Here is a 15,957-nt window from a genome sequence, read left to right as displayed (position 1 = left end):
TAATACTTGTTGGTTGGATGATGGTTGATTTGTTAAAGAAAGTGATTGATTGAATGAATGAAATGGACAGGCTGTTCCAATAAATGAAAGATATTTGACTGAGTGAAGACTTGTTCGTTCTTTGATTAGCTGAATGAAGATTGATTGGTTGAAATAATGAATTAGCAAATACAAAGTGTGGATGAGCAGGCTGGTTGAGTGAAGGTTTGATGGCTGGTAGGATTCAGTTCCTTGATTCCTACTCTATTCTCTCATTTTGCACTTTATCCTGCTTGTCTTTCTTTTCCTTCTAAGTGTAGTCAAGAAGAAATGTTTTCATTTGTGTGCTTGATGTGGAAAATATTGTAGGCTAAAGAGCCCTTTTCATAATCAGGATTTCATCTTAGGCAAATTTGATTGCCCAGGCAAATGCCTATGGTGACTGGTATAACGTGCTTCAGGACTCAGGGGAGGTGTGGATTTAGCATGTTGGCCAGAGAAGGGCAACTGAAGGTCACACCTGGGGCTTGGCCTGTTTGGCCCCTCACCTGGAGGCAGAAATTACTGTCCTCTCTGTGGGTTAGGAGAGTATGCCTATTTGGCAAGAAAATATCTTCCAAACATCCTTTCAGGGTGCCTAAAATTTCACCAATAGAATCACACCTTCTTTGCACAACTGCAAAATGAGGTGGTACATTCCAACAACCTATTATTTAGATTGCTGTATTTTGGAGTATGATCCCTGGTAAAACGTGAATGGAATCAGGGAAGGGATGTTTATGAAGCTCTGCTGACTAGATTAACCAACTGTTATTGCCATCAGCTTCTCAGGTCAATATGGTCTGTCAGCTGAGTTGGGTGTCCCTGTCAGATTCAGAGGGATCAGGGCATAGGCTGGATACATTTTGATAGAGGGTGTGAATGGAAACTAACCTGAGGCTTGAGTACTATGCTGGGATACAGACCTAGGCAGGGGGCGTGGTGGAATGCTGAGGATGAGGAACAGCCGGGGAGCTCTCAGAGGGTATCTGAGAAGGGCTTGCAGGGAACCGAAGTATAGAAAGAGCCTCAGAGACTTTCCCTCCTATTCCCCAGGGTTGTCTTGAGCTGAGTTCAGAAAGGGATAATACACTTGTCTGGTGCCCCTCACCCTGCCCCACTTCTGGGAGCTAGAGAAGCCAAGAACTTGAGAACTACATGTAACTGGTCTGGTCCCTCCCCCAGCTTAGGGCACAAATTATGCTCACATTTTCCCCCCCATTAGTTACTTGAGCTCCCTCAAGATCTTATCAAGAGGAAGTCCAACCTGCCCCTCTGGGGGCCTTTTCTCCTGCTTCATAGGACTGCTCAAAACCCTTGGGGCTAGTTCATTTCAACCCAGGTTCCTGCAGAGCACCAACCTTGCTCCATCTCGCTGCTCCAAAGCCCCAGCTCTCATTCACACTCCTGAGCTCAGGCAATTTTCTCCAGGGGGAAAGTTGAAAGGGGCTTCTAGGTCTTTAGCAGCAGGGTTGAGTCTTGTCCCCAGTACAAGACTCCTTTCCCACACCACGGAGTTCCCCTTGGGGACCCAACCATCCTTTCTCATTGACCAGTGACCCTTATTGGGGATGGTTATCTGGGGAGAGAGTTGACCAACTTTGAACCTCTCAAGGGCAGGAGTTGGCCCTTCTTCCATCTGTGCCCTGGAAGCTCCTTTCTGCCGGGCTCCGCCTCCCTGTTGGATCTTGGGAGAGGCAGACTTTGTCCGGCCACACAGGGTCCCATTTTGTTCTGCCAAGGCCTATTTACATCTGATAACCTCAAGTGACTGCCAGAACAGAGAGGGCCTCCTCCTCGGCAAAGTCCTGCCCCAAGGACAAAAAATGAGAAGCTTCCTGCCCATTACACTTGGTCTCCTCCAGTTAGTGCCCCAGAAGGGAAGTGGCTTCAGTGACCATGAGTCAGGGGCATTTTACACTGTGCCACCAGGTAAAGACCTTAAGGGCTTTTGGGTGGGGCAGGGCAGGGAAGGAAGGACCGAGAGAAAGGACTCTCACACGTGAGCACCCTCCACACACATACTCCTCACCAACCCCTCTCGCCGCCAGTTAACTACCACCAGCTCCTCTCCCAGACCTCACATGGCCTTTGGGTAACTTCTCTGATAAAAGGGCTCTAGATGCTAAAATGGTTAAAATAAATAAATAAATAAATTCTAGGCCAACCACAGTGAGATACCACCATACTCATCAGGATGGCTATTATTATATAAAATAATAAAAAGGAAAATAACAAGTATCTCCAGCCTGTGTCCCTGGAAGAAGCTGGAACCCTCGCGCATTGCTGGTGGGAGTGTGAAATGGTGCAGCCACTGTGAAAAACAGTTTGGTGGTTCCTCAAAGAGTTAAACGTAGAATTATCGTATGATCCAGCAGTTTTACTTCTAGGTATATACCCAAAAGAATTGAAAGCTGAGACTCGTATTTGTTTTGTCTTTGTTTTTTTTTTTAAAGATTTTATTTATTTATTTGAGAGAGAGAGACAGAGTTAGCGAGAGAGAGCACGAATGGGGAGGAGAGGGAGAGGGAGAAGCAGCCTTCCCACTGAGCAGGGAGCCCGATCATGACCTGAGCTGAAGGCAGATGCTTCACCAACTGAGCCACCCAGGCGCCCTCAAACAGATATTTGTATACCCGTGTTCATATTAGCAATATTCATAAGAGCCAAAAGATGAAAACAACTCAAGTGTCTATCAACAGATGAATGGATAAGCAAATTGTGATCTATCCATACAATGGAATACTATTCAGCCTTAAAAAGAAATGAAATTCTGACACCTGCTACAACGTGGATGAGCCTTGAAGACAGTAGGCTAAATGAATTAAGTGAGACAAAAAGGGGCAAATATAGGATGATTCCACTTACAGGAGGTACTAGAATAGGCAAATTCATAGAGACAGAAAGTAGAATAACAGGGTACCAGGGACTGGGAGGGGAGGGGGAATGGGGGAATTATTGTTAGTTTGATGGGTACAGAGTTTCTGTTTGGGATGATGGAAAATTTCCGGAAATATACAATTGTGATGGTTGCACATCATGAATGTACTTAATGCCACCAAATTGTACACCTGACAATGGTTAAAATGGTAAATTTTTTGTTCTATATTTTATCAAAAAACAAACCATATCCAAGCCCCTCTTCTTAGCCTAGAGCAAAAATTTGGTAGCCTCACTTCAATTCAAAGGCCCTCCCTCCCCAAAGGTGTAATTTTTGAAGGGGTCGAAGCAGCCTGTGCCCTCTGTTCCGTTAGCTGTACTTGGGGCAGAGATAGTCTTTTCTTCCTCTGTGGCTAGGAGAGGAGATGGGATGAGAGATAAGGGAGCAGCAAGCCAGCACCCTGCACAAAGTGACAATTTTCTTCCACTTCATCCTGCCTATACACTGTCTTAATTGGAGGGCTTCTAGGGGCTACAGAGTCCATTTTTTATTGTACAGATGGGAAAAGTGAAGCTCACAGAGAAGGCATGACCTGTCCAAGGTCATATACTTTCCTGACTCACTGCTCAGTGCTCTTTCCCCTGGGCTGGGGTGCTGAGAACAGACCACCTTGAGACTGGCAGTGTTTCTCTGGGAAGTGATGACCTATGACCTCTGGGCTCTGAAGCCTCTTCAGCTAGGCCTGGATGGGGATCAAGCTACGAAAGTTAGGATGGTCCCACAGCTGGGTGCAGGGGCAACCACTCCCACCCAGGTCTGGTGGGGATGCTCCACCTACCCCCAAGCATTTCCCTACCGATACTCCCTCCCTTGGCCTCCCTACCTTATTGAGCTCTCCCCTCCCGTCTGACAGTGCTCCCGCCCACTTCTCTAGCCTGTGTCCCCAGGAGACCCCTTCAGGTAAAGGATGACAAGACCGAACAAATTGATGGGTCAGGACTGCAGGGTGCCCAGATTCATTTATTTAGTCCTCAAACTGTCAAGAGCCTGCCAAGTCTCTGGTGAACACTGATTTAGAGGGCATGCATGCCTGTGGCCCAAGTCAGGTGGCCTACAGACACTTCCTCCTACTCCAGCTGTTCTACCTGGCCTAAAATTCCCTGGCCAAGGGACAGAGCTTCACACCTTTTCCCAGCACAGCAGAGAGGTTTAATAGATCCCCACTCCCAGCCCTGGGGGGCACACAGCAAGTTCACACCAGAACGACTCTGATGAAAAAGGCCTGAGGGCCAGAGTTAACCTCTAGCACAGCTCCTCACTGAGCAGTGCCCAGCATAGTGCTGATTTCCCGAAAGTTCTGTTAAATTAAAAAGCTCTTAGTTCCAAGAGAATGTCATCTCCACAATGTCTGAATTAACACAGGCAGCAGGGAGTCTGTAGGGAGAGATGGACAGAAAATATTTACAGTGGGTCAGCAGCAGAGACAGAGGTTAATACAGACCATGGGGTGAGGGATAAAGAGCCTGACCCTGCCTGGGGTGGGGAATCTCGGAGGGCTTCCTGATGGAGGGGACTCCTAATTTGAAATCTAGGCAATCTATGGGAATTGGGCAGGACCAAGGGGTGGGAGATAGAGAAAGGTGGTCACGTCAGAGAAAGTAAGTCCAGCATTGCCTGGGGGCCCCTGTGCCTTGAAGCCCCAGTGTGAGCCGGGAAGGGGGTGGGTAAAGGAGAGGGTGGCTCAGGTCCCTCAGTGGAGGGATGGGTGGGATGGGGTGGGATATGGCCTGTTGGGGAGCCTCAGAGGAGAACCCTACACAAGCAAGGGCTAAGCTCCCTGACCTTGTAGGAGCCCAGGATGTGGAATCCCAGCACCCTGAGAGGAGCCTCCAGGCTTTTAGGTTGTGTCTTAGCTGACAGTGTGACTGGTTATAAGAGCTCTCTTTGGCCTGGTGGTCTTCTTCCTGATGACCTCCAAACCCCTTTGGGTGGCATCCTTTATTTTTGCCTGATACCTGGCGTTCCTGGAGGCTCCACTTCTAGGCCTGTGTCTCTTCCCAGCAGCCCAGAGCAGTACTGGGGTGGGTATGGTATGTGGTGGGTGGGGAGTAGGGGCTGGGGGATGGGTGGGGATAAAAAGGTAGCTCATCACAATTTGGAATCTTGTCTCCTGAGAGCCAGATGAGGTCATGGCGATTGTCTAACCCAAGCTAACCATTTTACAAATGAAGAAACCTAGACCCACACCTAGAACCAGGTAAGGAGTTGTCCAAGGCTATTTGGTGAGCTGGGAACAGAGACAAAATTAGAACCGAGGCCTTCTGACCCTAACTGAGAGCCTTCTTTCTCCGTCCAGGATCTTGCAGGAAAGAAATAAGCATTTTAGGGGCGCCTGGGTGGCTCAGTTGGTTAAGTGTCTGCCTTTGGCTCAGGTTGTGATCCCAGGGTCCTGGGATTGAGCCCTGCATCAGGCTCCCTGCTCTTTGGGGAGACTGCTTCTCCCTCTGCCTCCTTCTGTCTCTCATGAATAAATAAGATCTTAAAAAAAAAAAAAAGAAAGAAGCATTTTATTTATTTATTTATTCATTTTTTGAAAGAAGCATTTTAGTAGAGCAGTGAGTCTCCGACTTGATAGGTTAGCTTAAGACACTGCACTGAAATGAAACGTGGTCGCTTTAGGAGATTTTTTGGCACGAGTTTGCTGATAAACCCAGAGACCAGCACTGACACTTAGAGCTGCTTCTTTTCTTAGATGCTCTGCATTCCAACCAAGCTAGAATATTCTCATATTAATTTGTTTAGATTATCATTAAAGTGAAGGTACTGCATTTAAAAATTCAGGTAGAATATTTGTAGCCACTCATGACTGAAGCTGGAAACCCTCAAGAAACTGAGGAGCCTGGTTAGAGGAATTGCTAGGCCAGAAGGACAGATGGTCTTGGGGAGGGGGTGGGAACAGGCCAGCTCTAAGCTGCAGAGTCATTTGTGATGGGACACAGTGTGGGGCTGGACTCCTGTCCTCTGCTTACCTCACACCTCGGCTCTTGCCCTGTGACAGGGCTTGGGAGTGTCTTTCCCCGTGGCTTTGACTACGTAGAAATCTGCAGGTTCCAGACAGAGGTCAGAGTCCTTCCTGAGGCCTTCTTAAGGGATCCTGAGTTGGACATGCCCCTTTCTGGGCCTTGGGTCTTCATCTATAATACAGTGGAGTGGACTTGCTAGGAAGGACTGATGGGGATGGGATGGGAGGGGGGGCAGGAGCATCCATTTGTTAGAGCTGCCCCTGTAAACTGGACAGATTTTCTGGGAGTTGATAGGTCCAGAGCTGAAAAGATCATCTACCCTTTACTCCAATTCTGAGACATCACCTTTCAGAAATAATGCAAGAGGAAAGATATGGCTCTAGAAAAGACTGATAATCACCCTTTAGTTATAACCCAGAGCTTGCCCCCTATCTTGCAGCTTACATTTTTGTCCCTAGATAATCATCTGGTCCTTGTGGCCGCCCTGGGAAACCAACAGGCCTCCTCCAGGCTCCCCCAGGCCCATTTGTCCTCCTCTGCCAAAGTGATCTCAGGGTGTTATTACTGTCTGTGCCCTGTCCCTCCCCCACCCCCACCCCGCCAAGGAATCTGAGCACAGAGCCTCCAGGGTTGCTTGCTTTCTTTCCATACCCTTAGGGCCCAGCAGCTCACCTGGACCGGAGAAAGCACTGAAAGGGCTAGCTGAAAGAATTAAAGTAGACCAAATGCTGCAGGCAAACATCCTTCCCCTGAGGCCCTGTAACAGCTCTGCACCTGACTACCCATCAGGAAGCAGATCCGTGATCAATGGCAAGTCAGGGACACCGGAGCTTGAATACAGTAGGCCTGAGCACTAGCCTCCAGGGACAGGGAAGGCCAAGGACCTTGATGAAGTGAGAACCAGCACAGAGGCCACCTTTTCTGGTTCACCCTCTGCTGGCCTCCCAGCTTCTTTGGCTCAGCAATGCCCAGGATTCCGGGCATGTCTGCCTCTGGCCTTCTAAAAATACTCCGGCTGCCCAGCGCCTCCCAGATGTCTGAGAGCTGAGTCTGTGATTTCTCTGCTGGTAATGGGTCAAGCAGCTCAAGCCACTTCCTCTGCTCCCACCACCCAGCCTACCTCCCCACCCCTGGAAGGCAGGCGCGGGGAGAGGCCTGACTGCCTGAATGGAGAGATCTCAGACATTGTTGATGACAGCCCCTTCTTGGAACAGATGGGAGAACTGAGGTCCAAGGACTTGCCCGGGACACTCGGACACAAATGTCCGCCCCCCCTCACTCCCAGCACTCTGTTTATGCCTGCTGTCACCCCACTTCTCATATGCTGCCTGCAGTCTGTAAGCTGGATCTGACTTCCCCACTCCAGTTAAACTCCTGTAAGCCCACAACAGCAGTGGGGGGGGGGGGCAGGGGGCGGGGCGGGAAATCCCTGTGGTCCCTAGAAGAGTGTCTAATCCAGAGCACACATAAGTAGATGTAGATTGAATTAATGACGCAGTGGCAGCCAGGGCTGTGCACAGAGGCTTGGGCTGGGGGACAGAGCTGGGGTCCTTGTCCAGGGCCAGCCACTGTGCTACTGTATGTCCTCATCAATTGCTCTGGTTGATGCTCAGTTTCATGGGGGTGAATGAGATGGTATCCAAGGACTGAGCCAGCTCTGCTGTTCTGGAGCCTTGATCTGATGGCTTATTGTGAATTCCTAGCCCCTCCTCGGCTCCACTGAGTGTAGGGAAGATGGTAAGTCCTGCTGGTTCCACCCAGCTCCGGGCTCTCAGCTTCTGCTCCTCCCTCCACGCCTCTGAATATCCCACCTCTGGTCCCATTCTCCTAGGCCCAGCCCTTACAGTGGAGCCACCCTCTGACCCTGCTGCCAGGTGTCCAGGGGTGAACCCACCCACAACACCCGCCCCCCATTAACCATATGATCTTGGGTAAGGCATTGACATTTTCAGGGCCTCAATTTTATCACCTTTACAAAGGAGAAAATAAGACCCTACCTTAGAGAAATGTCAGGAGGGTCAAAGGAGATTCCATATCTAAGATTTCGGGTCATGAATCTCTTTCCACAGAAAGTCTTCTCTGACCTCCCAGAATAGCTCAGGTGACTTTGCTAGCTCTCCAGTTCTGTCCTCGCCCCAACATCACCTGTCCACACTGTGTGGTCATTGTCTCTCTCTGATGGGGGCTCCTTGGGGACAGGAGTACACAGGGCCCAGCATAGCATCTTCACAGATGAAGTGCAGGTTAAGTTGGTTGAGCAACAAAGTGAGTAAATAATGCCTCGGGAAAAGGCAAAAGGTTGTGCAGAAGCCAGGGAGTCTGATCTAGGAGGGGCCTGCTTGATGGCAGGCTCTGGTGGAAGGAATACAGAGAGCTTCTTGGAGCCTTTCCCTTCCTTCTCTGGTGAGTTCATCCTTCAAGATCCTGGGAAGCATCTCCTTCTCTGAGAACCCTGGTCACTGTCTCACCTGGGCACATGTCACACTCCACTGTAGGGTTTCTTTACATGTCTGTCTCCAGCCTCAGGTCAGTTCCCTGAAGGCAAGACCCTGTTGGATCTTCATACACCAAGCCCTGGAGCCCAATAAAGGGCATGGAGAAAAAATATAGCTGGAGAAATGATTTCTGAATTGGACTCCAGGTTGAACTGCCTGATCTTTTATGCCCTTCCTAGCCTTTGGGATGATATAAGTTACCAAAACGAGAGAGAAGCAGAGGGGCAAGCTATTGTCCTTCTTCCAAAAGTACCCTCCAAGCACATGTGGATTAAGTGTGAGCTGGGGAAAAGGACTGATAAAGAGCAGTGAAAATATATTCCCAAGCCCCATCTTTGTCCCCGGGCTTTTGTCTCTGTTGAGGAAAGGCCACAGAAACTTTAAGTATAAAAGGCCCCTGGGTATCCCAAAGATGTTCCTCAGGCACTTGGTCTGAACCCATTTACTCATATTTTACACATTGATGTTACGCCTTTGACGATCTTGTTGAAGCAGTTTGAAGGTTAGTTGGCAGCCTTGTTGGGGGCGAGAAGCTGCCGTTGCAGGCAGGCGCTGGGAGAGAATCACTTGACGGTCCAGTAGAAGGGAGAGAGAAAAACAAAGCAATATTACACTGGCAAAAGCACTCAAGAGCAACACAGATTGGGATCATTTAGTTCAGGGTCAAATAAATGCTCCTGGGTAGATCACTGGATTTCTGCTCTGGGAAAAATCGCTTTTGGGGCCTCAGTCTCCCTCTTTGCAAAACGAACGGCTTCCATCAAGGGTTCTGAGAGTTTATGATTCTGCAGAAGTTTCTTCACGTGAGGCCTCTCACCCCCCAACTATACAGGTCATAGGAGGTTTCATCAAGGTCCAGGCTCCAGTCTTCTGGGGTGTGGGGTAATGAGGCTTTTCTGCCACAAACTCCCAAGGGTAGAGACTGTCCTTGGGGGAAGTCCACCACAAAGCTGTCTGGGCTGCGGACCTAAGGAGAAACAACTCCCCAGGAGCTGGCATGGAGGCAGTGGCCCTTGGTATGCTTGCTGCCTACGGAAGGAGTGAAAAGGAAGCCTGGCTGCGAGTACAGCGGAAGTGCCTGAGGTCTGACAGTTGCTCAGAGCACTCTGCAGCCAGGAGGGAAGTAAAACTGAGCATCTGGCAGCTTCTACCTTGAAAGCCCATGGGACAGCAACAGGTGAGGCCTCGTGCAGGCCTGTTCTCTGGTCCAGAGGTTGGCTACAGGCCAGGGGAGATCCCTGGAGAGTAGGCTGGGCCCAAGGACTTGGGGGAGGGCAGAGAAAAAAGCCCTAAAGCTGGTTCACGTCCTTGGGCAAATCTCGGTGCCTCCTTGGGCTCAGTTTCCTACTTGCAAACATGGAATTGGGATTAAATTTGCCTGTGCCCTAAGTATTTCTGGAAGGGTGGGTATTGGGAATACAGAGACGATTTGGTTGGAAGAAAATCTGGCCTGTTACCTTGCCAGCAAGGGACTCAGTCTGGTGGGGGATAGTTACAGAATTATGGGGTAAATCACGATTATCAACGTACATACAGGTGCTGAATAACTCTCAACAGAGAGCACCTCACCTAGCTTGGGGGCTTGGGGAGAGCTCCAGAGAAGGTTAAGTGACTTGCCCAAGGTCACATAGCAAAAAAGCAGTCCAGCTGGGCCAGACTTGAAAGGAAAGGGAGTTCAGAAAGACATAACTAAATAGAAGTCTGGTCAGCCAGAGCTTAATGCTGTCATCAAGATCTGAACAAGGTTGTCCAGAACAGGAGCATTAATTTTGACCTGATGGCAGCAGGAAGCAGGGGTTTTGGGGGATGGGGGGCTTGCAAAGTAAATTTGAATTTATCAGGCAGAGAAAAGGGGGAAAAGCTGAAAGCAGAGGGAACAGCATATTCAGAAGCGTGAAGCTGCTAAAAAAACTTGAGTTCTGGAAAAATGCATATATATGTTGTGCTGGGAACAAAGCATGTCTAAAATGGTGAAGCTGATGAGGTCAGGTAGGCTGGCAGGAGTCCTGCGGTGAGGGGCCTGGAACGTCATGTTAAGAATGAGGGGCTTAATTTCTAGGGCAGGGGGAGCCATAGAAGAGTCTGGAACAGAGGAGTGCACAGTCAAAATAGCCTTTCAGAAAGCTTGCTCTTGCTGCTAGGAGGGCAGAGGAACCGGGTTGGGGGAGAGGTGGTGACAAACGATTGAGGCTACCTACGTCAGTGTCAGGCCTAACCCCTGTTGAGAAATTGAAACTTTTTAGGAGCCTACAGAGGTATGGAGGAAATGAGAACTGAAACCTGCGCCCAACTATGGCTGTGGTCTGGGCAGGTGTGGTTAGCAAGGGAAGTGAAACCGTTGGGCGGACAGGCAGCCCAACCTGGGGGAAGGTGGGATACCCTGTGAGGGAATGTGGGAGGCCTGATCCCAGCTAGGGCAGGGTGAGAGGCTATGTCCTGAGGGAGGCCAAGGGACAGTCTGCCACGGACCACTGTGTGCCCCACCAAGTGTCTGCCCCTCACTCCTGCCCTCAAGAAGCCCACTTCCTCCTGCCAAGTCTTTGTTCAACTGTCTCCTGAACTAAACTTTTCCTCCCTCTTCTCCCTGCCTTTCCAGCACCCTGTGGTTCCCGGCCAGGCCCTGCCCAGCCCTCTAGGAAGCCTGTCCTGAGTGGTGCAGGTTCCTGGCTTCCCACGGCCCTGCTATCCACCTTGCCGAAGCTGGGGTGCAACCATGCTCTGTCTTGAGGCATGTTTTGTTCTGTGGTCTTGGTTCACCATCCCAGTCAATGTTACCTTGCTGCAGGTGCCTCTGTCTCATCAGACTCTGCCCACAGGAGTTCTTTAGGAGTGACAGGAAGTCAGAATCAGACTCTGGGGCCCCTAAAGAAGCCACGTTACACATGCCTTCCCTAGCGCAGGCACATGGGAGGGCTGTTCATGGGCTAGGCTGGTTGGTTCTTTGTTCTGGGAAATGTGTTGAACTAATTGAGCCAAATAGGCAGATCCAGGTGGAGGGTCTTGTATTCGTCAGGAGGCCAGCAGGAAGCAATTCACCTCTCAGGTTCAAGTGAAGAGATTTACTGAAAGATCTGCTGTACTGAGATATGGGCAGGTGAAGGGAACAAACAGCAGGATGGGGAGGCACCCACCCAGAGACCAAGGCTGAAGGAGGGACAGGAATCTTGTTATTGGAGCCCAGTGAGAAGTAGGGCTGCCTGGCAGGAATGGGATCAAGGAGGAAGTGGGGAAGACATCAAAGAAGGGAGGGAACAGAGGGAGAAATAGCCCAACCTCCCTTCTCTCTCATCCTCTGGTGTCCTGTTGTTTCTCATTTCTCCAAACCCAAGTGGAACCCAGTTGGCAAGGGGGCCTGGTGATATGGCCCAAAGTTCCCAGCCTCCTAGGGCACCGTGTAGGGCCAAGGGTCTGGGCGGGGGGGTGGTTCGTGAAAACAGAGATTAACTATCTCCAGATATGCCTGAAAAATTGTCACCCAGATGCAATATCTGGATGATGCCTATGGCCTCCACCCAGTCATTTCTCTGTGATCAGTGCTGGGTTGGAGAAGGTTTCTCTGGCTGCCTCAGAGGGAAAAGACCAAGCTTCACCTTTATGTTAATTTTGTTACCATTTAGAAAACACTGTCTAGTCTTGATTGTTACAGAACTAGAGAATGATAGAGCCAGGGGGGCCTCAAGGGTAACCATCCCAACTTCCACAGTGACTGAGGCCCAGAGAGAGTGAGAGCTGGGCCCAGGGCCACAGGACCCACACGTAGAGGATGTTGGAGAGGTGTGCAGTAACCAGATGATGCAGTCAAGGCCACACAGCTACAAAGTAGCAGAGCCAAAATTCAAAGTGGTCAGTCTGACTTAAAACTTGACCAAGCTCTTAACCAAGCCCCTAGGCTGAGTGCCTAATGGGCTGGGAAGAAAGGCAATGGAGTTAGTGTGACCCAGCCCAAGGTGCCTTGTCTTTCAGACCTGCCCATCCTCTCCTTTTTGGTCAACACACTCACAGACCTCCACCTGGGAGGAGTAGCAGTGAGGTCACAGGCCCAGTGCAGTGTGTGAGGACAGAGGGCTAAATATGAACAGAAGACAGGTCTGCACAGGCCCTTGGGCACACCCTTCCTTAGGGTGCTGTCCTGGGCCTTCTCTTCTGTGATCTGGCTGCCCACACTTAATGTTCCATGGTTGGTAAACCTTTGGGACTTCAGGCTTCCAAATCCATCCATCCAGCATGCCTTGTCCTAGGTGCTGGGGATACACTGACAAACAAGATCTCCTCCGGAGATCTGTGGGGATGGAAGCATTGATAGGATGGGTGAGATGAGCAAGACACATGCCGGTTACAGAGTGTGATAAACATCATAAAGGAAGATTGCTTTTCAAAATTTAGAGCAAATATCCAAGCGGGACTCCCAAGACTGCAGTCCACCTTTGTAGGCTCATTTTTTGGGAGACTCAGACTGTCCCCAAACATGGCTCAGCCCATCCAGCCTGTGGTGTTTGCTCTCCTGGGAGTGTCTACCTTCTACACCTCAAGGCCCACTTCTAAGGCAGCCTCCTGGGGTTCCCTGGTTCAGACAGAGGCAGCCTTCCCCACGGGCAACTTGTAGCACTTGGATTCCGTGGTTTGGAATTTCTTATACAGGCTCAAACAATAGTGAGGGGATTCTAAATCTTGTCTCTATTAGCTTAATTTTCCATTCTTCCCTTCCTGAACACTCTAGGTGCAGTAACCGTATGCTCAACTGTGGCAGCCCAGCTCCCAAGGGGAGGGGCTGGGGGAGTCCAGAAACTGTGATAGAGTAGTTAACCTCTGGACACTGGAGTAGGGACATCTGGGTTCAAATCCTGCTTCTTACTAATTGTGCAATCACGGGCAAGTTACTTATCCTCTCTGAGCCTCAGTTTCTCCATCCTTAAAGTCAAGTTAATGGGGGTGTTGTGAGAATCAACAGGTTAACACAGTCAAAGCCCTCAGAGCTGCGCCTGGTACTTCATAAGCATGCAAGAAACGTCAGCTATTGTTATTATAGCTATTATTAGGAGCTAGTGGGTGTGCTTGTAAACAGCTCCTCACACCCAAGCAAAGCTGGTACAGATACACGGGCTCAACACACAGCAGCACTTAGAGATGGGACAGGGTGGGGAACTGAAACCCCATTTGAGAGATGAACGGAGACTCAGAGAAGGCAGGGCATTCATTCGTCTAACAAATACTTTTTTGGGGGGGAGCAATTTCCACATGTCAGGCACCGCCTCTCTTCCCACATCAAACCTACTGAATCCTCAGAGGAGGGCCCTCTGTTTTAAACAAGCAGCCCTAGGTGATTGTCCAGCTTTGGGCGAGTCTGGGTAAATGCTTGGATTGTAGGGTATCAGTGCAAACATTTTGCCACATTCCGAGTTTGGACTTGGGTTTTAGGGGGGCTACCATTTTCTGGTGACAGATTGGCATAGACCCTGGGCCTGATTAATTGGGTAGAAATCTCAGGTTGCCACCTATTGGCTGTATGACCTTAGGGTAAACTGGGGCTAATAATAGTACCTACTTCAAAGTTGTTGTGAGAATTAAATTATTTATGTGAATGCTGACACATAGTAACTATTATAAAGTATAAGCTATTATTATTACTGTGCCCAGTGTAGACAAGCATCAGAGAGAAGGCGGGGGTGGCGGATGTGAGGCTTCTCACCCCAGGATTGGCTCTGCCTGTCGCGTTGGCGGTGTCTGTTTCTTCAGGGAGACGCGCCACCTGCTCCCTTGCTCTGGAAGAGCTTTCCTGAGCCAGGGAATTCCCTCCCGTAGTGACTGACAGCAGCTCCCAGCTTCTGATGCCACGCGCTCTGCCCACATCAGCATGGTGAGAATTAGATCATATCTCGGGGCCAAGGCTGGACCAGAAAGACAGGCAGGCTTAAGTGTTGGAGTGTCCATTTAGGAGCCCTGAAAATGAGAGGGGGGAGGACAGGTCCTGGGGAAGCTCCTCTCTGCAGCCTGGGCCAGTTTTGGCTGAGGGCGGTGCTCAGCTCGCCCAGGCCACAGGCCACAGGCCATGGGTGTGTGGATGTGCTGCAGACAGGGGAAGGGCGGGTGCCCAGGGAGGAGAGGCAGGATGCCAGGGCATCTGCCAGCCCTCCAGGACACTCATTTTGGCCCACTGCCCTCCAGCGGGGAGCAGACAAGCGTGTTTTGTTTTGGCATTAACTGGGCAGGCTGTGGGAAAATAGGCGGCAGGCTTCCCAAGCTGAGTTTCATAGACCAGCGTACAGTGGTCACAGAGCTGCCACCTCCCCATGCTGCTGTCCCACCCCTACAACTCCCATCTCCTTCCCCTGGTCACTGCCTGACCCCAATTCCCCGCCACCCCGTTCAGCCTGGGGGTCCTCTACACGGAAGGGACTCTCAAAGGGGTGGTGTCTCAAGCCTTCAGGCTGGGCTTTGAAGAAACTCCCTGGTGGAAGTCCCTGTGTTCCAGATGAGGAAATGAAGGTTGAAGGAGGACTGGGACTTCCCGGGTCTTCACAATGAGTCAGGGGCAAAGCTGGGACTGTAGTTGGGCTCAACACCCTCCCATGGGAATTCCTCTTTTTGTGTTTTGTTTTTTTTACTTTTACAAACAAAACCAGAACAAAACGAAGGGAAACTGAAGGAAAACACATGCACACACAAAGGAAGCTCACATTGGTGGGCCAGCATGGTTGCAGGCATTTTATGTAAACATTCCCATTTAATTCCCACCACAACCCTGCAAGAAGTCATTATTCCCCTTTTAAGGACAAAGGAACTCAGGTGAAGAGATTTCAGAACTTGGTCAAGAACTCAAAGCTAGGCAGAAGAGGAACCAAACATCTCACCCAGGTTTACCTGACCCCAAGTCCCTGCGATGTCAATCCTCCTCCCAATCCTGACTGTTTTATCCATCAGTCCAAGTTTCACAGAGCTGTGATCACAGTGCAGCTCCCAGTGGGAAGGCCCTTGTTGGTGTCCCACATAGGCAGTCATTCAAGCTTCCCTGATGTGTCCCAAGATGGGCAGTCCCTAGCATACATAGCTCCTCAGTTCTTTACAGATCACATAGCTGTGCCCAAAAGGTCACATTCAGCAAGTGGCTGGCAAAGACCTTGGTTTCCTGCTTCCTCATATCAAAACCATGTGACTCTCAGCTCCTACTATAGCCCTGGGACTGGCTGTCCCTCACCCCCACCCAAGCTGTAACACTCCCTGGCACCAGCTGACCAGATAATTCCCTGTCCCAGTGCCTGCCTCTCAGGGACCTACCTCTGGCCTTAGACCCCATACTACCACCAGGTGGAATCTGGGTCCCTATGACTCTCCTGACCCTGCATGTTCTGGATTCATGGCTATGACCTTTGGTCCATGTGTTGAGATTGGGAGTTCCTGGAGTGCAGGACCTGGGTCTTACCCCAGAGACCTGCTTATGACTGAGCCCAGAAGAAGGGACTTGTTGAGTGATGCTAGATAGAATACAAGGTCTAGTTCTGCCACAAAATCACTTTGTGTCCTAGGGAGCCGCTGCCCTCTTCTG

The 15,957-nt window shown here is 50.2% G+C and overlaps 1 long non-coding RNA gene across 2 annotated transcripts; it reads right to left on the bottom strand.

Annotated features, from left to right (window-relative positions):
* Positions 1-3,804: 3,804 nt before the first annotated feature.
* Positions 3,805-15,619, bottom strand: LOC115939937 (uncharacterized). Of its 2 annotated transcripts, XR_014138392.1 has the most exons (3): positions 15,276-15,619; positions 11,108-11,238; positions 3,805-4,333 (listed from the first exon to the last, which is right to left on the bottom strand). It is a non-coding gene; the product is annotated as an uncharacterized LOC115939937 (long non-coding RNA). The 2 variants fall into 2 exon arrangements; XR_014138391.1 differs by lacking the exons at positions 3,805-4,333; positions 11,108-11,238 and adding an exon at positions 14,010-14,354.
* Between the last annotated feature and the right edge of the window lie 338 nt (positions 15,620-15,957).

Source organism: Leptonychotes weddellii, chromosome 11 (genome assembly GCF_054177405.1).
Source record: "Leptonychotes weddellii isolate Sample4059 chromosome 11, ASM5417740v2, whole genome shotgun sequence".
Lineage (NCBI taxonomy): Eukaryota > Metazoa > Chordata > Mammalia > Carnivora > Phocidae > Leptonychotes > Leptonychotes weddellii.
The sequence above is the reverse complement of the archived record's forward strand: the minus strand, read 5'-3'. Positions and strand labels throughout refer to the sequence as shown.